Source organism: Aedes aegypti, chromosome 1, assembly GCF_002204515.2.
Source record: "Aedes aegypti strain LVP_AGWG chromosome 1, AaegL5.0 Primary Assembly, whole genome shotgun sequence".
In the NCBI taxonomy this organism is placed as follows: domain Eukaryota; kingdom Metazoa; phylum Arthropoda; class Insecta; order Diptera; family Culicidae; genus Aedes; species Aedes aegypti.
The window spans coordinates 116906073-116932983 of NC_035107.1; the positions used below are offsets into that span (position 1 = coordinate 116906073).

At 38.2% G+C, this 26911-nt stretch overlaps 1 protein-coding gene across 1 annotated transcript in view; it reads right to left on the reverse strand.

Moving 5' to 3' along the window:
• LOC5567099 (dopamine receptor 2) overlaps window positions 1-26911 on the reverse strand; it is a 264025-nt gene that overhangs the window by 219388 nt on the left and 17726 nt on the right. The window lies entirely within an intron of this gene.

Genomic DNA, 26911 nt, shown 5'->3' on the forward strand with positions numbered 1-26911 from the left:
TTTAGAAAAGATTAATTTTCTTTTCCTTCTTTCTGGAATCACACCCCCATTGAGACAAAGCCTGGTTCTCAAATAAGAGTTCTTCGGTTACTCATTAACTGAGAATTTGATTCGCCTATCATGATTGTTTATTTTATATTGTGTGTAAGAAAAATATACTCGACCGATGAGATCTAATCAACCATCCTAAAAATTCCACAAACTACGTAACGCTCTAGGGGGAGGGGGGAATAGCGTTTAATTTTTCCATACAAAAAACGTTACGCAGAGGGATAGGATGAGGTGGTCAAAAATTTTCGATTATAGCGTTACGTAATAAATGGACGCTGCCAAACGATTGATACGAAATAGAGCTCTTTTGAGCCATTTTTACAAATCAATATCACTTGCTGCTGGGTTAATATTGTCATGTTTTCCACAATTTATATGATATAAAAAAAAACAACATGCCAAAATAGTGACTCTTTGAATTGAAAATAGTCTTGCAGTTGTGCTAACTCAACTGTTATATCCTTGAAAATATCGTGGTCAACAGGCACAATCTGGCTTCATAAATAAGCAAAAATGCCACATTTGAGGAACAGAAAATGTATTCAAGATTCAAGAAACGCCATTCCATGACCAAGTAAGTACTAACAGTTTGGACCAGACCAAAAGAATCATTGAGCCAATATTTTTTTTTTCAAACAGTACAAAACAGTCGACAAATTCGATATCTTTGGAAGTTTGTTCATATGTCTCTGCAACGGAAATTCCATGGACATCTGACATAAAAAAGGGACACATGATTTGAATTTGGAGATCCTAATTTGACTCCTCCTGACTTTAGTTTATGGAGCTACTGTAAAAACAGAGGCAGAGCTCAAGGCAGACTCTTGAGTCGCTATCATCGCAAAACCCCTAAAAAAGCTCCAAAAGGTAATAAATGCAGCCACTTGATTGCTGTTGCTTTCATGAAATAGCTAAAAAAAAATGCAAAAGTTGCACCCTGTGTTCGCTGATGTCCGCACGAATGGGAAGGTATCTTTTCGAGATATTGAAACCCTTAGAATAAAGTCATACAAATCTACTGTAAATTGCAGTTACTCAACTCTACGGGGCAAGTGGGCACATGAAATTTAACTTTTTATTCTTCCTCATAATACTTACCGTTGCCAATAATCACATAATTAATTATATTTCATGTTGAAAACATATATTATATGAATATGATATCAATCTAAAAGGAGTATAAAATGGTAAAACTTTCTTGTTTGTAAGCTACTTACGTGTTTTAATTACTGCAGTAATTGTTAAAATTGTATTATTGTTGTGCTACTTGTCAGAAAACCGCTTTCACGGTGGAATTATTTTTATGATTTGATTTAACAGGAAATATCATCCATCTTCTTATTAAATTTTGAAATTCCAAGCTAAAAACATCAAAATAACTTCAATACTATTAAAAAAGTCTGTGTAGTGTCACGTACTCCGGGTGCCTGGATAATTTTCTTAACACTTCAGTCGTCGCGCTGTTGTATTTTGTACAACACTACTGAAAAAACCTCGCTATTCGTTCACAACAGCAGCGCGGTGGTTCTAACGGTGGCAAACCGCGCGACGACTGAAGGGTTAATGAGGATTATTTAAGCTTTTTGCTAAGGCTTGGGTAACAGGGCGTTTAAGCATATTCCATTTACTTTCGTAGGCCGTTGTAATGTTTATCCATTCTACTTGTAATCTTCAACGGTTGATTGGCAAACACAATTCGCAATCAATAACTAAGTACTCAACGAACTCTAAGCTGGGAAGCAGGCTATGTCCCAGCAGAGGTGTAATGCCAGACAGAAGAAGAATAAATTTAATGTATTCTAACCATGAAAAGAAACAGTGCTCAGTTAGATATACTTCCACAGTATGAATAAGTGAACAGTCGAACTTACAACATATCTAATCGAATAAGTGTCCTATAGCTCAATAAATCCTCAAAATCACATAGGACAGTTTTGTTTTTTACAAAATGAAACTAGATATGTATATATATTAATTTTATGAACTTTAATATGCAAATAAAACTTTTATCCAACGAAGCTGTCTTATGCAATGATTACATTTAAAAATAATGTACTCTAAAGAACAAAAATTTTAAATAAAAAAAAAAAGTTCGGGATCCCTCGGTGGATTTTTTTGGGGAACACGTCAAATGAAAGCTAAAAACCTATATTTTTGAAAGGTGAAAGATTTAGCGATGCCTATTTTTTTGTGATAAACCTTTCCCATATACACGCCGTGCAGTGCTAACAGGTATCCGGGGCACCGCTGAATAGAGGATTATCACCAACTTAGACTTCTTTCCAACTGTATCTCGCTGGAGCTGTTTAATTCAGCTAAGAGATTATAATTCAATTAATATTTGGTTCTAAATTCACGCTCCTGGCTACTTACGGTCTATCTAAATTACAGAGTTGTTAACGCTTTTGAATATAATGAACTATTGTGCTTCAATAATCTAGCCGAAGCTTGACGGCGAGCCTTATGTGCTTGTATTAGTATTCACATACCTACCGGCTTGACCAGTGCGCGAGGAATTGACCGAACCAGCTGATCGAACTAGAGTTATCGTTCCACACAGTGAGTGCGGCGACAGTTTCAATTAGGGATTCCTTTAAAGATTCTATCTGGAATTTCTCGAGGTTTTCTATCTGAAGACTCTCAAATGATTTCATCGGGAATTTCTCCAGGGATTACATCAGAAATTCCTACAAGAATTCTATTAAGATTTTCTCTAATTATTCCATCAGGAATCACTGGAAATTACATCAGAAGTTTTTCTACAGATTTCATCAGGAGTTCTTCAATAGATTTCATTGGTAGTTTCTTTAGGGATTCTATCAGAAATTATTTCATGAATTCCATCATGAATATCTTCTGGAATTTTTTCTGTTTATGTTCGAGGTGAACCACTGCGACCAGTTTTCTTTGATCTTTCGTGGCATACCCGTGTCCTTTGTTTGGTGCATGTCGTTCTATTCCAATACTATTAAGAAATAATGACGTAGTCGTTTTTTATACAATTATCATTCTTTACCCCTTTGTATAGGGCCTCTTTAGAAAAAGATACCGCTACCTTCTGCGATTCCATTAGAAGTTCAGTCAAGGATTCTATCATGACTTTTTTCAAAGATTTCTTCAGAAATTCCTCGAGGGTTATTCTGGGTTCCATCAGGCTATTTATTACGGATTTCTGAAGCAAATCCTTGTGAAATTTAAGAAGGAACCCTAGGAGGAAACTCTGAAAAAAGTTCTTGTAAAATCCATGTGGAATTTCTGATAAAGAATGTCTTGAGGAATCCTTCGAGAATCTGAAAGAACTTGTGATTTGATTCCTGGAAAATGCGTGATAGACTCCTCGCAACCAATTTCTAGAGAAATTCTTGAAAGAATCTTTGAAGAAATTATTGTAACAATCTCCGTAGGAATTTTTGGAGTAAGCCCTGGAGAAGAATTACTGAAGAAATTACTTTAGGATTTCTTTGGATTGATCTTTGTAGGATTCAGTGGAGGAAATCATTAATAATTTGTAGAGAAACCTTCGAAGGAATCTCTGGAAGAATGCCACTTGAAGGTGTGCCTGAAGGATTCTCCCAAACTAATTTCCTGTTGAATCCTCGAATTAATTTCTAGACGAATTATCAATAAAATTCTTGATAGGATCCCAGGAAGAATTTCTTGGTGGAATCACAAGTATAACCCATGGGTTCCTGGAAAAATTTAAATGTAGAATAATTAAACTATATCACTTAAAGATTCTGGATAGAACGATTGAAAAAAAAGTCCCATAGCCTTACCCATATCTATGACTGCTAAGAATAATCCCCGACAGAGACCCCTTATAATTTTAAAGTTGTACCGAAATATCGTGTGAATTATTACTGGAAATCTTAATGAATATTCTTCGCCACAGCCAAAGAATTCGAAAAAATAATCACATATTGACTAGACTTGCCGAGATCATACAAAACATCCGAGGAAATATCGTGTTGCTGCAACGAACTTTGCCCGTCGGTCAAACGGTTGCAAAATCATAAATAGGTTTAACTAACTTGGGGGCGGAGTCAATGTTGGTCAAACCGTTTAAGTCTGTGGGGTGCATTAGAATGGTTAATTTCTTATAGAAAAACAAAGAATAAGTGCTCTGCGTGAAAAAAATGTTAGAATAGAAACCAATAAGTCAAACGAATGAACCAACTCATGCATGATTTTTTGGCTGCCGAGTTGCGTGAGTAAGAACTCAAGCATGAAAAATTTGAAGCATGAGAATTTGAGATTTTCACAACGCTTCTTATATAAAACAAATTTATGCCAAATGACCTGATACCGACTACGATACTTTATGCTCAGGTACATCGAAGAAATTTCCAGAACGAAAATAGTCACGTATAATAATCGAACATAGAATTTAGAAGTGTAGGCGATCACGACACTAAAGAATTTGTCACTCCCTGAATGCGTCAAACTACCGCTTTCCTAGAATGACAATATAACCGTCAAGTGGTTGACTCTAAAACCACGACGTAGTCAATATCGTCCCACTAGCACTTGTGGACGAGTTTCGCAAATGTCATGCACACCTTCCAACCCAACGCGCTTCGCATTTCTCCATTTGCAACCGTGACCATGAGTGGATATATGTTTTCCCTGTTCGCATTAAAGTCACGTCGCCCGGAATGTGAATCCGTCTGGAATGTGGGATTTCCCTTCCACGTGGTGAATTCCAATACCGAAAGCTATCAGCTACTCTCCTTGCGGTCACAAGGCACGGTGATGGTCGCGCCATTACACTCAACATAATGGTAGCGTAAATTTCATTGGAAAAATAGTAACCCTTAAAAGAGAATAACATATACAGTGGTTCAATTTCATATTCGTACACGATACTGATTCCACATCAAGTTAGTAAAAAACTATTAAATGAAGTATTGAGCTACAAATACTTTATCCACATTGAAGGTAATAGGTGTCATCTATTGTTTGCCAATCACAAAATGTTTCCATTTGCATTCATCTTTGGATTAATAGAAAAGTATTGAATTGATGTCTAAAATTCTCTCAATTCCATATTCGTACACCTATCAAAATTCAAACGCACAACGTTCAAAACTAAATTTAGAAGCTCTATTTGATTACTGAAGTGCTTTATTATGATGTTCAGATGTAGTGAAATACATTTGGACAATTTATTAGTGGACATATAAAAAATTTAGGTAAAATTATGAGAAATGCCAGTTTTCCAATGATTTTTGCTATAAAATCCAATAATTCGAACAATTACGTTTATTTTTGTCATTGGATCCAATCTATAGATTATACTCGTAAGCTCTGATAGAAATTTAGTTGAAATATATACACTTTACAGAAATCATAAACAGTTTTTATCCCTTTTGAGTTCAGAAAATTGTTGTGCCATAAGTTCAAAACTCTTCTAAAATGATATTTTTAATCAATGTAAACCAAATTTTCATTCTAAACAACAGGTAAATGTTAGTTTCGAATTTGTCTGTAAAAATAATTTGAACTACGAACTTCGTTTTACAATAAAGTACCCTAAACTACGCTGTACATACCTCCACATAATTGATGTCATCGTAATATTCAATTATCTTTGAAATAATATTTAAATTATATTCAAAATAGCACCCTATTTTGCAATTTATTGATTTTATAAGAAAAATACAAAATAACTTGAATGAGCAGAAAGCATTGATACACTATTTAATAGAATATATCCTGTTGTTTTCATCATTTTAAAAACACGTTTGTGTTGCGGTTATGGCAATAATATTTATTCTATAAATCTCTATAATCATGTTTGGTAGTAAAATGTAAATTAAAAATGATAATTATGCAATGTTTTGATAGGAACATTAACTATGGATTATGTATATACATTTAGGAGCCAAACATAAAGAAATTGACTAAAATGTTTGGTTTTGGATTTGTTATAAATATTATATTACCTAAGATTCAAAAGTATAAGTTGTCGATATCCACTCTTAGCTACTCTAAAACTGATTATAATTTTTTGAAACTTGTGCAATATTCGCAATTATCATTCTTAAGGAAGTGATGATGAAAAAAATGCAATTTATTGTTCGACTTACCGAATATTTTAGCAAAAAACATGGGAAAACTGGTATTTTTCTTGAATTTACTTAAGTTTCAAATATATCCGTTTATAAATTTTCCAAATGTATTCTACTGCATCTGTACAACACAACGAAGAGCTTAAGTAGTCATCTAGTCCATTAAAAATTAGTTTTGAATGCTGTATATTTCTTTTTTGTTAGGTGTACGAATATGGAATTGGGTCAATTATAGACACAATCTCAATACTTTTCCATTATTCCAAAGATTTAAGCAAATGAATACAGTTTGTCATTGCCAAACAATAGATGACACCTATAACCTTCATTATTGATAAAGTATATCGAAGTCCATGCACCATTTAATAGTTTTATACCAACTTGATATGAAAACAGTGCCCCGTACGAAAATGAAATTGAGCCACTGTATAGTGATTTTACATAAATGAAATAACTTTTATTGAAATGAATGTAATGTTTGATGTTATACTAATAAATTAATTTAAAAATATGTCAAAACACTGTTGAAGGTATATTCTTTGAAGGAGCGTTCATTTTTTTTTTTTAAATATATTTACTTTCGCAGTGAAAATTTACTGGAGATTCACGCCAAATTGTTTCACTGACAAAACTTATAACTTCCAAATGTTAAACAGATAAAAAAGGCTACTTTGATTTTTAAGTGGCGAAATCGCCAAGCGCGAAAAGCCACTCACATAAAGATAAATAATAAATACAATGATTTCAAGTCATATCTTAGTGAAAAGTTTTTCCAGTGTTTGACGAAACATACATCATTCAAATGTTAAACTAGATGACAAAATTTCTACTTATGATTTCAAGGAACGTCAAGTAACAGAAAAGTTTTCTCAGTGTACATCGGCCAGTCCAAAGCCTACCGTGTTGTTTCTTTGCTTTATATGAGGATTGGTGTTTCGTCGGCTTTCTCCACAAGTTGGGGTTTTGTTGCGTGAAAATCTGCTGTAATTGAGCCTTGCCACCATCGTCGTCGTCGCCTATGTCTTCCTCATTCATGGCTTCCACCCATTTTGGCAGTCATGAGCACGATGACGTATGGCTTTCGGAAAATGCGTGGTTCCGTGTCGAATGCTAAATGGCCCTGTCGTCTTCGAGCAGCGTCCGCGGAATAATCATCGACGGAATACCAATGAGGTATCGAATGGAAGGGAAACCTTTTTATTCCGATCAAATGGACGGAGCGATCCGATTTCAAACTGTTGGGTTATTATGATAACAGTTTCTTTTTGGCTTTGATTTATGATGTATTTTTTATTCGTCTGTTTTAACGTTTTGTGACAAAAACATACAAATATTGGAAATGTTGTTTTTGCTCCATGTTACTAAATGTGTTTTTTTTTTTCTCAAACTTCTAATGACGTGGACAGATAACAACGAAAAATTCCCTCCGACGTCATCAAGCTTTTATTCAATCTTGAATTCTGCACTAAATAAACAGCTATCCTCGCATTCGCATTTTTCTCTGGCGTTGCGCATCAACTGGGATTGAGCCTGCTTCTGCCGTGTTCAGACTACGGAGTTGTATCATGATACAAGCAATGTGATACAACTGTATCACGAAACCCGTTCATACTGGATATTATGGTGAATATTATTTGATAGCTGATATAATGTTTTTACTTCTTCTTATTACATTTAAATGATTATTTTGCCAAAATCTCACTGCTCCGGAAGTTCCTCTAGAAAGTATCTACCAAAATCCTACACTTCCAGATGATAATCGGAACAATTCGTCTCCTATCAAGTTTGTAGTTCAATCAGGAAATTCCTCAGGAAGTTCTTCTAGGTAGTTGCTCCGGAAGTTCCTTCTGGTAGTGTATAAATGAGATTCCAGGCAATTCCATCGAAATTTTTCCAGGAAGAAGCTTCAGAAAGCTCTTTCGGTAAGTTTCTTCGAAAAATTACCTCGAGCAGATGGAATTTTCTTGAGAACTTCCTGTAAAATTTTCTTCAGAAAGTTTCTTCGGGAAATTCTGTCGGTGAGTTCTTTCGAAAAATTCCTTTCTAGACATTTCTTCGAAATTTCCTTTGGATTTTCTTTTGGGGTTTTTCTTTGGAATTTCTTTCGGAACTTCTTTCGAAATTTCCTCTCGAATTTCCTAAGAAATTTCCTTGGAATTTCTTTCGGAATTGGAGTATCCTTGTGCAGTTTTCTTCGGAACTTCCTATCTTATTTTCGTCAGAATTTCCTTTGGAATTTCTTACGGAGTTTCCTGTTGCATTTCCTTCGAAAAGTTTCTTCAGGAAATTCCTTTGGCAAGTTTCTTCGGTCCTTTGGGGTAGTTTCTTCGGAATTCCCTATGGATTATTTTGGAATTTCGGAATTCCCTTCGGTGTTTTCTTTGGAGTTTCATTTGAAATTTGCTTTAGGTTTTCCTTCGGAATTTCCTTTGGAGTTTCCTTAGGAATTTCTCAGGCAATTACTTGTGAAGCATCCTACGTAATTTCATTGTAAGTTTCCATAGAAGTCTCATTTTGAATTTGCTCCAGAATTTCCTATGAAATTTATTACGGAATATCATTGAAATTCCTTCCGGAATTTCTTTTGGAATTTTATTAGGAATTTCCTTCGGAGTTTTATCCGGAATTTCATTTAAAAATTTCTTTTGGAATTTACTTCAGAATTTCCTTCAGATTTTCCATCGAAATTTCCTCTGAATTTTCCTTCGGGAATCCCTAAGAAATTTTCTACGGAATTTTCTTCAGAATTTCTTTTGGAATTTCCTGTGCAATCTCTTTTGGAATATGCTTTGGAGTTTCCTTTGAAATTATATTGGGAGCTTTTTTCGGATTTTTTTTAAGAATTTGTTTTGGAGCTTTCCAAATAACTTCGGAATTTCCTTCGAAATATCTTTTGGATTTTACTTCGGAAATTCCTTAGACATGTTCTACGTAATTTCCTTTAGAATTTGCTTAGCAATTTCATTTGATATTTCCTTCGAAATATTCTTTGGAATTTTCATCAGAAATTTCTTTGGAATTTCCTGCGGAATTGCCTTTGAGTTTCCTTCGAAATTTTTCTAGACATTTTCAACGGAATTTCCTTTATTATTTCTTTCGGGATTGGAGTATCCTTCGAAATTCCTTCAAAGTTTCCTTCGGAACTTCCTATCTAATTTTGGAATTTCTTCAGGATGTTGTTTCGGTCAGTTCTTTCCAAAAATTCCTATTTTTGGAATTTCGTTTGGGATTCCCTCGTAATTCCCTTCATTATTTTTTTTAATTTCTTTTGGAATTTCTTTCGGAGTGTCTTTCAAAGTTTGCTTTGGGTTTTTCTTCGGAATGTCCTTCGGAGTTTCTATAAGAATTTGTTTGGGAATTACTTTTGGAGCTTCCTTCGAAATTTTCTAAGAAACTTCATTTGGAATTTCCTTAGTAATTTTCGCCAGAGATTCGATTCGATTTGATTTTGTTATTTCTTTCGGAATTTTCTGCGGAGTTTCCTTCCGAATGTCCTTTGGAGTTTCCTTTGGAACTTTTTTCTGAAATTGCATTGGAGATTCTTAGGAATTTCTTTAGGGATTTATTTGTATTTTTTTGGAATTTCATTTGGATTTTTTTTTTATGGTTTGGAATTTACTTCTGGATTTCTTTCGAAATTTTGGCGTTTTCTTCGGATTTTTTCTGGAATTACCTTTGACGATTCCTTCGGAATTTCATTTGGAATTTCTCTTGAAGCTTAAGAATTTTCTTCGGAATTTCCTTTGTAATTTTCCATAAAATTTCCTTTGAATTTTTTTCGGGATTTTCTACGGAATTTCTTCCGGAATTTCCTTAGGAATCTCTTTTGGAATTTTATTTGGAGTTAACTTCAAAATTTCCTTTGGGATTCCCTCTGGAATTTCTTTTGGAGTTTCTTTCGGTATTTTCTATGGAACTTTCCTTAAAATTTCCTTTGAAATTTTTTTGGAGCTTCCTGTGGAATTTTCTATGGAATTTTCTTCAGAATATTCTTTGGAATCACCGTTGGTATTTTTTTTTTTTGAAGTTTTCTTCAGAATTTCCTTTGGAATTTCTTTATAAGCTCCTTCCGAAATTTCCTTCGGAATTTCCTCTTGAATTTCCTTCGGAATTTCATCGATAATTTTCTTTGGAATTTTCTTTGAAATTTCTTCCGGAATTTCCTTTGGTTTATCCTTTGATTTGGAATTTCTTGATTCTTTTGGAGCTTTCCTTGGAGCTCCGAATTTCATGTGGAATTTCCTTCAAAATTTCCTTTAGACTTTCCTGCGATTTTTTTTCCGAATTTTCTGTGGAATTTACTCTGGAATTTCTTTTGGAGCTCTCTTTCGGATTTTTGTTTTTGTTATTTCCTTCGGTATTTTCTTTGGAATTTTCTTCGAAATTTTCTTCGAAATTTCCTCCGAAACTTCCTGAGGAATGACTTTAGGAGCTTCCTTCGAAATTCGATTCGGAATTTCTTTTGGAGCATTGGATTTAACTTCGGAAGTTACTTCGGTATACCATTTGAAATTTCCTTTGGAATTTTTTCGGGATTTTCTAGAGAATTTATTTCGGACTTTCATTTGGAATCTCTTTTGGAATTTCATTTGGAATTTCCTTTAAAATTTTCTCCGGGTTTTTTTAAGTTTCCTTCTGAATTTTCTTCATAATATTCTTTGGAATTTCCGTTGGTATTTCTTTTTTGGAATTTTCTTTGGAATTTCCTTTGGTATTTCATCTATATGTTTCTTCGGAGTTTTCTTTGGAATTTCCTTCGGTATATCTTTTGGGATTACCCTCGGAACCTTGCTTTGGAATTTCTTAACGAGCTTCCCTTGGAAATTAGCTCCAAATTTCATGTGGAAATTCTTTCGAAATTTCCTTTAGAATTTTCTGCGATTTTTTTTTCGAATGTCCTAGTTGAATTTCCTCTGAAATTTTTTATAGAGCTTCCTTCTGTTTTTTTTTTGGTATTTCCTTCGGTATTTTCTTTGGAATTGTTTTGGAAATTTTCTTTGAAATTTCCTGTGGAATAACCTTTGGAGATTCCTTCGAAATTTGATTCAGAATTTCTTTTGGAGCATTGGATTTGACTTCTTCGGAATACCATTTGGAATTTCCTTCGAAATATCCTTTGCAATTTCCTTCTTAAAATCCTGAAAACTTTTCTTCGGATTTTCCTTTGAAATTTCATTTTTCCATTTCATTTCTGAATTTCCTTTGGAGTTTCCTTCGGAATTTCTTTTGAAGCTTTGGAATTTACTTCTGCATTTCTTTCAAAATTTCCTTTGGAATTTTCCTAAGAGTTTCCCAAATTTCTTCTGGATTATCATTCGGAAATTCCTTAGAAATTTTCTACGGAATTTCGTTTGGAATTTCTTTCGGAATTTTTTTTTTTGAGTTTCCTTCCGAATTTATTTTAAAGTTACCTTCGGAATTCTCTATGGAATTACCATTGAAGATTTCTTCGGAATTTCATTTGGAATTTCTTTTGAAGCTTTAGAATTTTCTTCAATATTACGTTTGAAATTTCTTCGGGATTTTCTAGGGATTTAATCTTGAATGGATTCAATATTGGATCTCGATAGGACTTAAATTGCTTCCTACAAAATTGAATCCTGATAGTATGAAAAATTGAATCCTGATAAAAATCAAAATTTAATCCCGATTTAATTTGAAATCCTGATACGATTAATTAAATTTTGAATCCTATTAGGATGGAATTTTGATATAAGGCTATCAGGATCTAATTTTGATTACTGGGCATTTTTTTAAATTACACAGCGTAACAAAAATGACATGTTTGCGTGTCTCAAGAACCAAATTATGTGTCTCTAGTAGATTTGGGGCTGCTGAATCTGATGCCGTTCTCAGAAATGTTCCAGCACGTCACAATTTTTACCTACAGGTCGCCAAAGTTGTACAAAACACTGCTTTTATTAATGTTTACATGAAATTTAAAGTACAATTTATCATACTTTTTTGTAATCTAATCCACCAAACATGCAAAATAGAACTTGAACTTTAATTTCAGACATAATTAGATTGAAATTGCGCGATTAAATTTCGATTGAACCGATTTTTTCAACATGCTTGCAGTCTCCATACAAAATTCTTCGTTTCTTCTATATGGCAAAATACAACAATTCTCTAAACCATCAAAAAATAACTTTTCCGTATCGAAAATAATACAAACTTTGATGATAAGTATTGTTATACACATAAAATTTGGATTCAGTGGCAAATTAAGCCAATATATTACCTTACAAGCTGGGAAACTTGCATGCAAGTTGGCTGAAATAGTCATTTTTTGCATTTTCAACAGTCAATATCTCAAAAACTGGACGTGCTATGATATTTCTGAAAACGGCAATGGATTCAGCAACCCTTAATTAAGTGAATAGCGGTATTTTGGTGCTGGAGACAAAAACGTGTTCCGCAGTGTTATCGGACAGGTTTGGGCCGGAGGTTCTCCGATTTGCATGAAATTTTCACCAGAGGTAGAGCTCGTGGATACATGACCAAGAGTGAAATTCAAAAAAATTATAGTGGCCTATTTTCCCGGAAAACTCTAGATGAATTTTCACGATTTCTCTTTATACCTCAAACTTTGAAAATTCATATCTCCTGAACTATGCATCGTAGAACAAAAGTTTTTTAGTGAAATCGAAAGGAAATTTTCTCAGCAATCTATTAAAAATATAAAAAGAAAAACATCTCTCGGAAAATTTTTCACCATGGAGAAAATTGACGGAAAAATAGCGAAAAAACTATCGTCTGTATCATGAAAAATTTTCAAAAAAATATTTTTTGTTTCATCAATCCATACTCTAACTTTCGTCCATAGACGCAAAAGTGGTATCTTTTACCGTTTAGGCTACAGAACTGAAAAACCGATGACCATCCGCACGCTTCCCATAGGAAAATGTGTTCTATTGTGGGCCTCATAACCGTGCGCTAGTACTTACTTACTTATTTGGCTTTACATCAATTATCTTGATAAAGCCTCGCCAACAATATTTCGCCAATTCCCTCGGTTCATGGCCGCTTCTCTCCATCCTCGACTGTGACCCACGCTCTCCAGGTCCTGGTGTACCTGGTCAATCCACCTAGCTCGCTGCGCCCCACGCCTTCTTGTTCCGACCGGATTCGTGGCGAACACCATCTTTACAGGGTTGTTGTCTGGCATTCTTGCAACATGCCCTGCCCAGCGTATCCTTCCAGCTTTAGCTACCTTCACGATACTGGGTCCGCCGTAGAGTTGAGCGAGCTCGTGCTTCATCCTTCGCCGCCACACGCCGTTCTCCTGCACGCCGCCGAAGATCGTCCTTAGCACTCGGCGTTCGAAAACCCCAAGAGCTTGCAAGTCCTCCTCGAGCATAGTCCACGCCTCATGCCCATAGAGGACTACCGGTCTTATGAGCGTTTTGTACATCGTGCATTTGGTGCGGGGGTGAATCTTTCTTGACCGCAATTTCTTCTGGAGCCCATAGTAGGCACGACTTCCGCTGATGATGCGCCTTCGTATTTCCCGACTAACATTGTTGTCAGCCGTCAACAAGGATCCGAGGTAGACGAACTCGTCCACCACCTCGAAGGTATCCCCGTCTATCGTAACACTGCTTCCTAGGCGGGCCCTGTCGCGCTCAGTTCCGCCAACCAGCATGTACTTTGTTGTCGACGCATTCACCATTAGCCCGACTCTTGTTGCTTCGCGTTTCAGGCGGGTGAACAAATCTGCCACCGTTTCAAATTTTCTCCCAATAATATCCATGTCGTCCGCGAAGCAAACAAATTGTCCGGATCTCGTGAAAATCGTGCCTCGACTGTTAAGTCCGGCTCTCCGCATGACACCTTCAAGCGCAATATTGAACAACAGGCACGAAAGTCCGTCGCCCTGTCGTAGTCCCCGCCGAGACTCGAACGAACTGGAGTGTTCGCCAGAGATCTTCACGCAGTTTTGCACACCGTCCATCGTTGCTCTGATCAATCTTGTGAGCTTCCCGGGAAAGCTGTTCTCGTCCATGATTTTCCATAGCTCTATGCGGTCGATACTATCGTATGCCGCCTTGAAATCGATGAACAAATGGTGCGTAGGGACCTGGTACTCACGGCATTTCTGGAGGATTTGCCGCACGGAAAAGATCTGGTCCGTTGTCGAGCGGCCGTCGATGAAACCTGCTTGATAACTTCCCACGAACTCGTTTGCTATAGGTGATAGACGACGGAAGAGAATCTGGGATAGCACTTTATAGGCGGCGTTTAGGATGGTGATTGCACGATAATTTTCACACTCCAGTTTGTCGCCCTTTTTGTAGATAGGGCATATAACGCCTTGCTTCCACTCCTCCGGTAGCTGTTCCGTTTCCCAGATTCTGACTATCAGCCGATGCAGACAAGCGGCCAACCTGTCCGGGCCCATCTTGATGAGTTCGGCTCCGATACCATCCTTGCCAGCGGCTTTGTTGTTCTTGAGCTGTTGAATGGCATCCTTAACTTCCCCCATCGTGGGAGCTGGTTGATTTCCGCTGTCCGCTGTGCTGACGTAGCCATCGCCTTCGCTGTCCTGACCTTCTGTGCCTGTGTTCTCTGCGCCATTCAGGTGTTCATCGTAGTGCTGCTTCTACCTTTCGATCACCTCGCGTCCGTCCGTCAAGATGCTCCCCTCCTTATCCCGGCACATCTCGGCTCGCGGCACGAAGCCTTTGCGGGATGTGTTGAGCTTCTGATAGAACTTCCGCGTTTCTTGAGAACGGTACAGCAACTCCATCTCTTGGCATTCCACCTCTTCCAGGCGGCGCTTTTTGTCCCGGAATAGGCGGGTTTGCTGTTTCCGCTTCAGTCTGTATCGTTCCACGTTTTGCCGCGTACCATGCTGCAGCATTGCAGCCCGCGCTGCATTCTTCTCCTCTAAAACCTCCTGGCACTCCTCGTCGAACCAATCGTTTCTTGAGCTCCGTTCCACATATCCGACAACGTTTTCGGCAGCGTCGTTAATGGCTGCTTTGACTGTCCTCCAGCAGTCCTCAAGAGGGGCCCTATCGAGCTCGCCCTCATCCGGCAACGCTGCCTCAAGATGCTGCGCGTACGCATTGGCGACATCCGGTTGTTTCAGCCGCTCGAGATTGTACCGGGGCGGGCGTCGGTACCGTACATTGTTGATGACGGATAGTTTTGGGCGCAGTTTCACCATCACCAGGTAGTGGTCGGAGTCAATGTTGGCGCCACGATAGGTTCTGACGTCGGTTATGTCGGAGAAGTGCCGTCCATCGATCAAAACGTGGTCGATTTGCGATTCTGTCTGCTGAGGTGATCTCCAGGTGTACCGATACGGTAGGCTGTGCTGGAAATAGGTGCTACGAATGGCCATGTTCTTGGAGGCGGCAAAATCTATCAGTCGTAGGCCGTTCTCGTTCGTCAGCCGGTGGGCGCTGAACTTTCCAATCGTCGGTCTGAACTCCTCCTCCTGGCCAACGTGAGCGTTCAAATCTCCTATGATGATCTTGACGTCGTGGCTTGGGCAGCGGTCGTACTCGCGTTCGAGCTGCGCGTAAAATGCGTCCTTGTCATCATCAGTGCTTCCGGAGTGTGGGCTATGCACGTTGATTATGCTGAAGTTAAAGAATCGGCCTTTGATTCTTAACTTGCACATTCGTTCATTGATCGGCCACCACCCGATCACGCGCCTTTGCATATCACCCATCACTATGAAAGCTGTTCCCAGCTCGCGTGTGTTGCCGCAGCTCTGGTAGATGGTATGATTACCTCTAAACGTTCGCACCAATGCTCCTGTCCAGCACACCTCCTGCAGCGCTACGATGTCGAAACCGCGGGTCTTCAGTACATCGGAGAGTATGCGAGTACTTCCAATAAAGTTGAGAGATTTGCAGTTCCACGTACCGAGTTTCCAATCGCTAGTCCATTTTCGTCGCTGTGGTCTTTGCCGATTGTTCCGGTCCGTATTTTCTCGTTGACGTTCCTGTGCTGATGTGTTTTTACGGTTGGCTTGCAGGGCCTGACACCAACCCCCTAGATTTCCGGAGGACCATTCCCCCTAAATGTTCGGAGGGCCATAGTGCGCAGTTTAGCTTAGAGTCCTTCTCTGGCACTCGGACGATGATCAGCCGCCCCTGACATGGGGAGCAGACGCTGTTGTGAGCCGCTCCTAACGTGGAGTACAGACGCTCCAGGTTTGCAAAAGCAAACCCCCCCTTCCCTGTCAGCATACGACCAAAGTTCCCACCGGGGGTTGGTTACCCGATCTTCCCCAAGGTTACTCGTACCCCGGCCAGTACCACGAGGAGGTAGGGATAGGAGTTGCTGGGCAAGAGGCTAAGGACCGCACAAAGGGGTCTATTTTATTCCTGCAGGTACGCGAGGTACCAATGGTACGCCATGCCCAGCCATTTACCGCGCCAGTGGCGGCAGTAATTTACACGCATTGTAAGTATAACACAGTAAACCATCCTTTCTTTTCCAGTCAGAAGAAGCTTTTCGTCAATCGGACCACTCTCCATTGGTCAGTTGGGTGTTTTGTGTGCCCTTCATCAGCAACGTTATTTAGTATCAAAGCTAACAGCCTCTATGAAAGCCGCACGGGAAGTTCTTGTTACAATCAATCATTATGGTAACGTTTGAAGGATCAAATCTCAAGATCCAGTTTCTATGAAAACTTATGAATATATTGTTAATATGTTGTTTCGGCCAGGACGTCTTTCCTACGTTGTGTCTTTTACGATACAACGGACGGCAAATCAAGCGAACGGCTTCACTTTAACAGATTTCTTACCTTTGAGAGGCAGCATGCCTACTCGGTGGAGAAACGAAAGAAACTACATACTTACAATTTCGATGGGTGCGCCTTATATAGGCGCACGATACGGTCAGACAAAACATACAATAATTATTCATTACGCGCGTACGCTTCTCAATACAGTTTAGCGCGCTGCTTTTCTGCTTCTTCGGCGAGCACTAAGCGAAACAAAAAATGGCATCTGATCAGTCGAATGCAATACCAAAATTCGGACAAAGGACAAACATTTGAAAAGGGCCCAAGAGGTCTTGAGTCTTTTTTTTGAGAAACGATGCTGTTGAGCCCTTTTTAGCCCGCCCACGCAAACTAACCCCACTATCAGAAAGATTGGTGTTAGCTCTTCCTTATAGTGGTATTGGTGAGCGTGATCGAGTTGAATTGGGTTCAACAGCGGCTTGCAAAGCCAATGTTTACCAATGTCGATGTGCCCTTTTGAAATGTTTGTCCAAGAATGATTGTTAATATTCTGATTCCGTTCGAATGGCATTCGGGTTTGAGTGCTAATGAGCGTTCACTGACTGGCAGTCCACACCACGGAATGATTCAGTGAGTAGGAATCCTCTCAGTCAGTTCAATGCATTCGGCGAATGGATGCTAAGTGCATTAACTCGTGCCTCGCAGATACAAGTGTATTGGTATTCACTTCTCTTCGCGTTCCTTCCGATTGTCGCTTTTACACAATCGGTTTCGACGCTTTCATGCTACACTTCGCCTAGGACGGTTCAGGTATCACTGAATGTTCGATAGCAGCAGATTATTTGCTATTTTTCATCGGTGGCGTTCGGGTGAGTGAGTGAATTTTCCCATGCTTGCTGAGGGTCAGTTCCTATTACCTATATTATTAAATGTTAGGATCGTTTTCAATTAAATACTGTTGGTCTCAATAGTAAAGGTTACGAAATGAGAAGCGTGCGGGTGGTCATCGGTTTTTCAGTTCTGTCGCCTAAACGGTAAAAGATACCACTTTTGCGTCTATGGACGAAAGTTAGAGTATGGATTGATGAAACAAAAAATATTTTTTTGAAAATTTTTCATGATACAGATGGTTTTCTTTTTATATTTTTAATAGATTGCTGAGAAAATTTCCTTTCGATTTCACTAAAAAACTTTTGTTCTACGATGCATAGTTCAGGAGATATGAATTTTCAAAGTTTGAGGTATATAGAGAAATCGTGAAAATTCATCTAGAGTTTTCCGGGAAAATAGGCCACTATAATTTTTTTGAATTTCACTTTTGGTCATGTATCCACGAGCTCTACCTCTGGTGAAATTTTCATACAAATCGGAGAACCTCCGGCCCAAATTGTCCGATAATAAAAAAAAATCCCCTACTATCAGCATTCAATTTGGAATCCAGTTAGGATTGAATTTTGAATCCCATCAGTATTTAATTTTGAATCCTTTCAGGATGAAGTTTTGAATCCTATCAAGATTCAATTATCAGTCCTTACAGGATTCAATTTTGAACCCTATCAGGATTACATTTTGACTGCTATCAGGAATCAATTCTGAATCCTATCAAGATTTTCCTTTTAATTCTAGCAGGATTAAGTGTTGATTCCTTTCAGAATTAAATTTTAAATCCTGTCAGGATATAATTTCGACTCCTTATATGGCTTAAATTTTGAACCCTACCAGGATTCAATTTTGAATCCTATCTGGTTTTATTTTTGAGTATTTAAGGTTAAATTTTGCATCCTTTCAGGGTTTAGTTTTGAATAATTGCTGGATTCAGCCGGTTTCAGTCATGTATCCTTTTAGCTTTCAGTCATATATTTTTTTATAGAGTTCTAGTTTTTTTTGCAAGGTGTTTTACAAAAACCTCAGAACCCGTAATTTTTCAACGTTTCCAAAACTGTTGTCTGAGACCTGACATCGAACCTGACTGGCTAATATGACTTTTATAAACATACATCAAGATGATAAATAATATGAAAAAAGGTGAATGGCGGGCCATATTTTTTTCCTAATAAACATAATTTTACATACTTTTGGTCAAATCATTTTTATTGAAACAGCAAACATTTATTTTAGTTGGAGCTAAAACCCATTATCAATCGTTTGTGCTTGAAATACATTCAAATGAAACTTATTTAGTGTTTTTTTTACTCCACACTCAAGTCCACATCTAATTCTTCATCTGGACAATAATGAAGATGTTCTTCGTCTCCTTCATCAATGTTGTGATAAACCTCCTCTTCTTCGGATTCCTCCAAAACAGATCCCTCCATGCTTTCTTCCATGCTTTTTTCTGGAATCTCAGAAACAGCAGCTGCTTATATTCTTGTTTCCTTCATAGTTTCTTCCAAAATTCTTAGTTGTTCTATCTCGTACAACTTTCTTGCTACCTCGCTGGTCAATTTTGATAAATCCATGGACATAACTTAATGATTTGCCATTCTCTTCAGGGCTTGGGTCCTTTGGAACGCATCTTTCAGTTTTGCCTGAGCTGCTTCAGCCAATAGACGGCCAGATTCAGCGAGCTCAAAGCTAAAAGATTGATCGGTTTTCTGCTTTTTGCTAGCATCACGGCCTTTTGGTCGAACGGTCCTAGAGGAGCATTCCCCAGTCTCACCAGTTTCTTCAACTAAGTCGTTCAAGACATCCGCTGGACACGAGGCTGGACATTTCACAGCAGGTACCTATGGAAATTTAGGAAAGAGAGAATGCAAAAATTAAACAATTTATTGTTACCAAAGTAAATATTTTCCGTTCGCTGGTTAGTTCCAACAATGGAATCTTGGGACACCTCCTGCCAGGCTTTGCACAGAGCTTCGTCCTCCGCCGGCGACCAATTTTTACCGCGTGGTTTTGTGGCACTCATCACGAATAGAATTTTTAAACGAACGGATAACGGACTTGAAAGGAATTAACAAACAATCAAATCGACAGAGGGACCGGATAGAAAACGTACTGAACACCAAATGTCCAAACGATTACGTTTTGTTATGATGCTTCCACTTTTGTTTATGTTTTGGTCGATAGCAACGGTTGGATCGCGTTGCCAAATATGAAAACTTGTTGTTCACCGGCAAGAAGGGTTTTTATTTCCCAACCGATATGGCAACGATTGGTGCGGTTTCATGTTATGATGATTTTAGGTTTACTCACGCATTGGTGGGGTTCGTCTTAACGACTTGTGTGGGGAGTACCGTAAAACGGGGTAGCTTTGATAATTTTTCATATAATCAAAAGTCGGTTTTCTGTTTTGAGGTCACTTTGATAATTGAGCATAAATCAAACAAAATTGAATGAATTACGAACATTTATAGGGCATTGCATACCTCTAGTCATTTATCGTTTTATGGAAATTTCTGACTTAGATTACAAAAATGGTCACAGTTTATTAAAATGGTTCTCGCTAAGAGATTTGAAACCTTATTCAAGTTTTATTATAACTAGGCTGTCAAATATAAGTGACGAACTATTCGAAACTACAGTCATATCTCCCTTACTCGATATTGAAGGGACCATCGAGTTAGGGAGGTATCGAGTTACAGAACACAAAAGCAGTGCAACTGCGTTCCAAGGGACCATCGAGTTAGCCATGAAAATCAACTTTTACTATATTTCTCTAACTCGATATCGAGGTACGGAATATCAAGTAAGGGAGAGTTGACTGTACATCAAATAGTGATTGTAGAACAGGTTGTTCGTAAACGTTTCGAAATTGCTAAAGTTGCATCAATTTTTAATATTCGTATATTAAGTCTAAAATGTTTACGATTCATATGAAAATAGCTCTGACATGAAGTGCCATACTAATACTCTTTACTTTTGCATTCGTTTTGCTTAACTGATTAACAGAAATTATCTTATTTAGTTTTGTATGTGGTGGATCCCGCACTATCAAAGTTACCCGCATTATCAAAGTTACCCCGTTTTACGGTACGGCACTCTTCGAGCCCAACGGGATGTCGAGGTTTCGTATAAAGTGATTGGGTCCTCTAGTCAATGCATTATTTTGTTAAGCTTGATTACTTTACGTCGACAAGTTATCAGTTGCTGTCTTTACAGTCAAATTTTGGCTGGTTATACTGAATCGACCTCTTTGAATATAACAACTTGATGATTGAGGCCGGTAAGCAATAAAATGCACAAACATTTATGTTTATATTAAGGCTCAAGAATCCATCATTCATTCATCAGTAATCATCAAAAATAAATAAAATAAAAAAAAAATTGCTGTTCAATTTTTAAAATATCTTCATATAAATCTATCATGAACGCCAAACCATTTTATGCATCGCTACCGCATAATGTTGCACACAGATGTAATAAGTAATCATCTTGTTCACAACTCAAAGTCAAACCAAAGACAAATTAAAGACCTCCATCGATATGGACCAATAGGTCTGTGCCACAATAAGGGAGAGAAAAAAAAAAGACCTCCATGTCCCTTGCAATTGCCCAAAATTGTATGGCTTATAAGGTAATCTAGAATGCCGTGAAAAGTGTACTGCGATCTGTCAAACTTGGGTACCTTTACTACTACCGAGGGACCAAATGCAGTACTAGAAGTGGTACCCAATCTGAGCCCGAGTGTGACGGACCTGGTCAAACCATAAAGATATATATAAATTTCAGTGACGCCTTTCGAGGGCGCGTCGGAGGACGTTGAAGACGTGTTGGCGGAGGAGGTGTTAGCAAAGGAGAACGGGGCAGCTCTTGCTGAGAGCCACGGACGCGTCGCCGTGGCAAGCGAGGAATCCGCCGAGACGATCAGGTGAATGACGTCGAAGTGGTTCCGGCTGCCGCCCAGGACAACGCGGCTGTGGCGGGTAACCCGGCTAATGCAGGGCCGGAGGCGGGGCGCTCTCCAAGGGTACGGATCGTCCCTGTTGGGGGAGTCGACCGGGAGGGGCTAGTGGCCATTGCGGCTGTGGACACATGTTGAGCTGCCGCCTAGGAATTAATGGCGTTTGAGTGTATAGTGTTGTACAAGAAATCAGAGGGTACAAGACACGACCGCATGACGTTAACTACACCATGTGATTTACTGCATTTGAATTTTAGTCAATTGTCATAATTTCAACCTTCCTTTAGATATAATTTAGAATGTAATGGTTTGTGCATTTAAGAACAGCGAGGAGCTCTCCGTTCGGAGAAGTGCCCCAGTCATCGATACCGTGATCGCCACAGTAAATTTCAATTTGCCGTATTGTCAATTAATTATAAAAAAGGGCCGATTGAACAATTAGATTCGAGTAACACCCAATTTACAATATTTTATCGTCAAAAATCAATAGGTTTCTCCATATGAGTAAAATGTTGTATAAATTTCCGACCGATTGGTCGGAATTGAAATTGGTGGAAAATATTGAAAATCTATCGTAAATTAGCTGAGTTATTAACGTTCAAAATTAACATAATTCCGTGACGGTCGCAACATTTTAGATTTTCAATGAACACCTAGTATATTGCCGCAAGACGTAGTCAAAAGAGTATTGAGGGACTTTTACTTTAATCAACTCATGGGGCAGAACGGCCACCCTTATTTCATAACAGCAAAACAACCGTTGGAACTCAAATTCCACGCTGTAATTACGTGCAAATTTGAACCTTGCCAATGCGCATTTTTTTGTAATAGCATGTGTGCTGTAATTTAACAATAACTTCTGATCAAACGCCCTTATGTACGCAACATACATGCTAGATTAATTGCGCATTCGTACTTTAACGCCGTGGCGCATTTTACCCCACAATAAATAAAAATGTAGAGCAAAAAACATTTTTTACTATCTCTAAAAAAATTAAAATATTTTTACTATTTGATAGAAAACATGTTTGTCTATCATGATTAAAAAAACAGCTTATAATCAGGGATGCCAAGTCATTTTATCAAAAATCTGGAAGATTAAAAAAATTTGCCTGGAAAAGTCTAGATCTCTTATGTTGTACCGTAAAACGGGGTAACTTTGATAGCTTTTTCGAAGAAAACTTGAATATTTATGCATGCTGTTTCGAAGAATTATAATTTATATTTTTAAAACAAGTACTGGCATCCCAACTATTGATTGCAGTTGACGGATTGCCAAATGATTGATTCTGAAAGGATATATAATTTTTCATATAATCGAAAGTCGGTTTTCTGCTTTGGGGTAACTTTGATAATGGAGTACAAATCGAACAAAATTGAATCAATTACGGAACATTTATAGGGCGTTGCATACCTCTAGGCGTTTAACGCTATATGGAAATTTCTGACTTCGATTACAAAATTGGACCCAGTTTGTAAAAATGGTCTTCGCTATGAGATTTGAGACCGAATTCATGTTCTACTAGAACTAGGCTGTCAAGAATAAGTGACGAACTCATTATAACTTCATCAAATAGTGGTCGTAGAACAGATTGTTTGAGTGCGTTTCAAAAATGCCAAAATCTTACAAATTTTTAATATTTGCATATAAATCATCAAATATACTTGATTCTAACGAAAATAGCTTTGACATGAAGTGGCATCCTAATACTCTTTACTTTTGTATTCGTTTTGCTAAACTGATTAACAGAAACTTTGTTATTTCGTATATGTATGTTGTGGGTCTCGCACTATCAAAGTTACCCGCATTATCAAAGTTACCCCGTTTTACGGTATATGGAGAACCTAACAAATTGTTAACAAAACCTTACAAATGCATTACAACATTGTGCCTCAATGTTCTAGACTTTTGTAAAATGGGGCTTCAAAAATCTGGAAGGTTGCCAACGCTGCTGTCAACTACAAACAAACTTCGCCTAAGAATCATCTCTCACGCAGTGTTGCCACATTTATATCTGTACCGTAGGTTCAAAAATCTTTTTTATCTGTACCAAAGATTCTGAAAATCTGTACCCACAATCTGTACCACACACATAATATTAATTGTTGAAAGGAACTTTAATACTAATTTATTTGGAAATTTAACACAGTTTTTATTGAAATAATTTCACTATTTAAATATTAAATTCAATGGAAATAGTATCTTTCAATAATAGTTTCGTGGAAATTAGTTTCTAATTTCAAGCATCTTTTAAATTTTGTGTTACAAAAATCTCCAATTCCAAAAATCTGTACCAATCTGTACTTTTCGGTGAAAATCTGTAATCTGTACCGTACAGAATCTGTACCAAAAACTATTCGAAAATCTGTACCTTTCCAGATAAATCTGTACTTGTGACAACACTGCTCGCACGCGGGTCGACCCAAACAGCACGCGGGCCAAACCAAGCAGCAAACGCCGATGCTTTTCAACACTCAACCAACGGAATGTCTAGCAGCGTTGTAAAACACACACACAAAACATAAACGGTAGGCGTACCTCGTTGCGTATGGCCTCCTGTGGAAAACAGCTAGAACGTGGTTGATTGCGTAAGAAAGGGGTCGTAATTTTACCAATTTTCAATAGTTTATTGTCATAATCAATAGTTTTCTCCATTCGAGCAAATTCTTGTATACATTTCCAATCGATTGTTTCGAGTTATTAGCGTTCAAAACCTAACATAATTTTGTGACCGTTGCAACATTTTAGATTTTCAATTGACACCAAGTATATTGCCGTAAGACGTAGTAAACGCCAAAAAAAATATAATTTTTATCTGAATCTTCCAGATTTTTGTAAAATTGATATTTTTGTAAAATCTGGAATATTTCAAACATATCTGGAAGGTTGGCAACGCAGCTATGTATCCCTAGCTGCGTTGCCAACCTTCCAGATATGTTTGAAATATTCCAGATTTCACAAAATCGTATATGCTACGATGAGAAAGACGTCACATATATATATATGTACAATCAAATTCAATGTTTACACAATCAAAGAGACTGCCTTGTTTTGTGTATGTCTTGTAGCCAGGGGGTATACGCAACATCTTTTTCCTCACCTTGGCTTATATTCTCATTCGTCAATCACCGTGACCATAACAAGGAAAAATTTTAGACGGCGATTTTTTAAAGAATACGAAGGTGCTTGGCTTTATGTATTTATTGTCGTTGGTCAAAGATAAGACCAGTGAATCAAGTTGTCATCAAAGGAGACGAGAAACAAACTACAAAGCAAGCTCGCTCACATCCGTTTGTCCCAACTTTTGATTACAATCAAAAGCAACTTTTGAGGATATAATCAAAAGCAAAAATGTCATGACAATCGCAGGACGCAACTTTGTCGCAACCTTTTAAACTCGTGATTAATCAGTTGTTTAAAAAACAAAACCAAATTTGTTGTATGTATGTTGCTCGATAATATGCCAATGTTTACCAACACAGAGAAAGTTCTCGAAAATTGCAATGCGAATCCCAGGAAATCTATGCGCACGTGGTGATCGGTAATTGTCATAATTTGTTCAAGTAGCATAAGCATAAGCATAAGCATAGATGACCGTACAATTCGTAGTTGCTACTCCGTGATTGACCAGAACAATCGAAGTTGCACAGGGAATTAATGAATGGGGCTTGGGATTAGCTTACCATTCTTCAATGTGCACAAATCGAGAGCTCAAATTTAAAAGTCAATAACGGCGCCGGCCACGTCCTTACGGTCATCAGGGAAGGGAAGGAATGTTAGTGTGACTACCGTTGTTACTAGAGACCGAGATCACCTCTGCATCTCCACGGTTGTCATGGAGAAGATATTGGGTTAGTGGGATAAGGTAAAGATCTGGGAGTCACCAATGTTTGGTGATGCGAGCCATGATATAATCACGCCTAACCGGATTCGCGAAATAATTCGATAATCGCATTAAACGCCGAACAAGTGTTCGTCACTCGCCCACGCAAGAGCAAGCGACGCGATCAATAGATCAAACACTACTAGCGATCCGCGGCGCTTTTTCATTTCTCTGAGCGAACGACGCGCGACAAGTTTGATCCTGCCCCCATCGCCCGCCCCCGCAGGAGCAAGCGTCAAGGTCGAAGGATCAAACACTACTTACGAACCGATCACTTTTTCACCGCTTCACTACCGACGCGCGACATATTTGATCCTGCCCTCATCACCCGCCCCAGCAGGAGCAAGTGTCAAGGTCGAAGGATCAAACACTACTCTATTCAAAAGATGTTTTTATTAATGACGAAAACTGAAAATTACATGTATATATTTTAAATTATATGAAACAGGAATAATGCCGACACTTGTAGTGACGAACTATACATAGTTTGTTTGAAAATTACATATGAGTATTACGTTGCATTTTGTCTCGATATGGTACAAGTTTTAAAAAATACGTCAACATTCACAATGTCGAACAATTCAAAAGATAATTTTTAATAACGTATAAAAGAGACAAATATATGTATATTGAAATTGTATAAGAAAAAAACATAATGCCGACACTTATAGTGACGAACCATACAAAGTTTGTTTTAAAATTACTTAAAAGTTACGCTTTCAAGAAAATATGTGTTATCACAAGAATGAAACGAACTCACCAGTTGGTAATCCATCCTCGACTGAACACAAAACTGATACTGACAGCAAAACTTCTTGGCGTCCCGAAAACAAACCGTCTTGCTTGTGCCTTCCAAATACCTACCCAGCAAGACGCTCCAAAACAGAAAAAAAAAATCTTAGGAGCCGAAAACACGCGCGAAACCGTGAGCCAAATCTATCGGACGACGCAAAACCGAACTGTCCTGCTTGGGCTTCACGAAGCACTACCCAGCAGGACGCTTGGAAACAGGAAAAAAAAAAATCCGGCGACGAAAACATGCGCGAAACCGTGAGCCAAATCTATCGGACGACGCAAAACCGAACTGTCCTGCTTGGGCTTCACGAAGCACTACCCAGCAAGACGCTTGAAAACAGGAAAAAAAAAAAAAAAAAAAAAAATCTCCGGCGACGAAAACATGCGCGAAACCGTGAGCCAAATTTATCGGACGACGCAAAACTGAACTGTCCTGCTTGGGCTTCACGAAGCACTACCCAGCAAGACGCTTGAAAACAGGAAAAAAAAAAATCTCCGGCGACGAAAACATGCGCGAAAACGTGAGCCAAATCTATCGGACGACGCAAAACCGAAC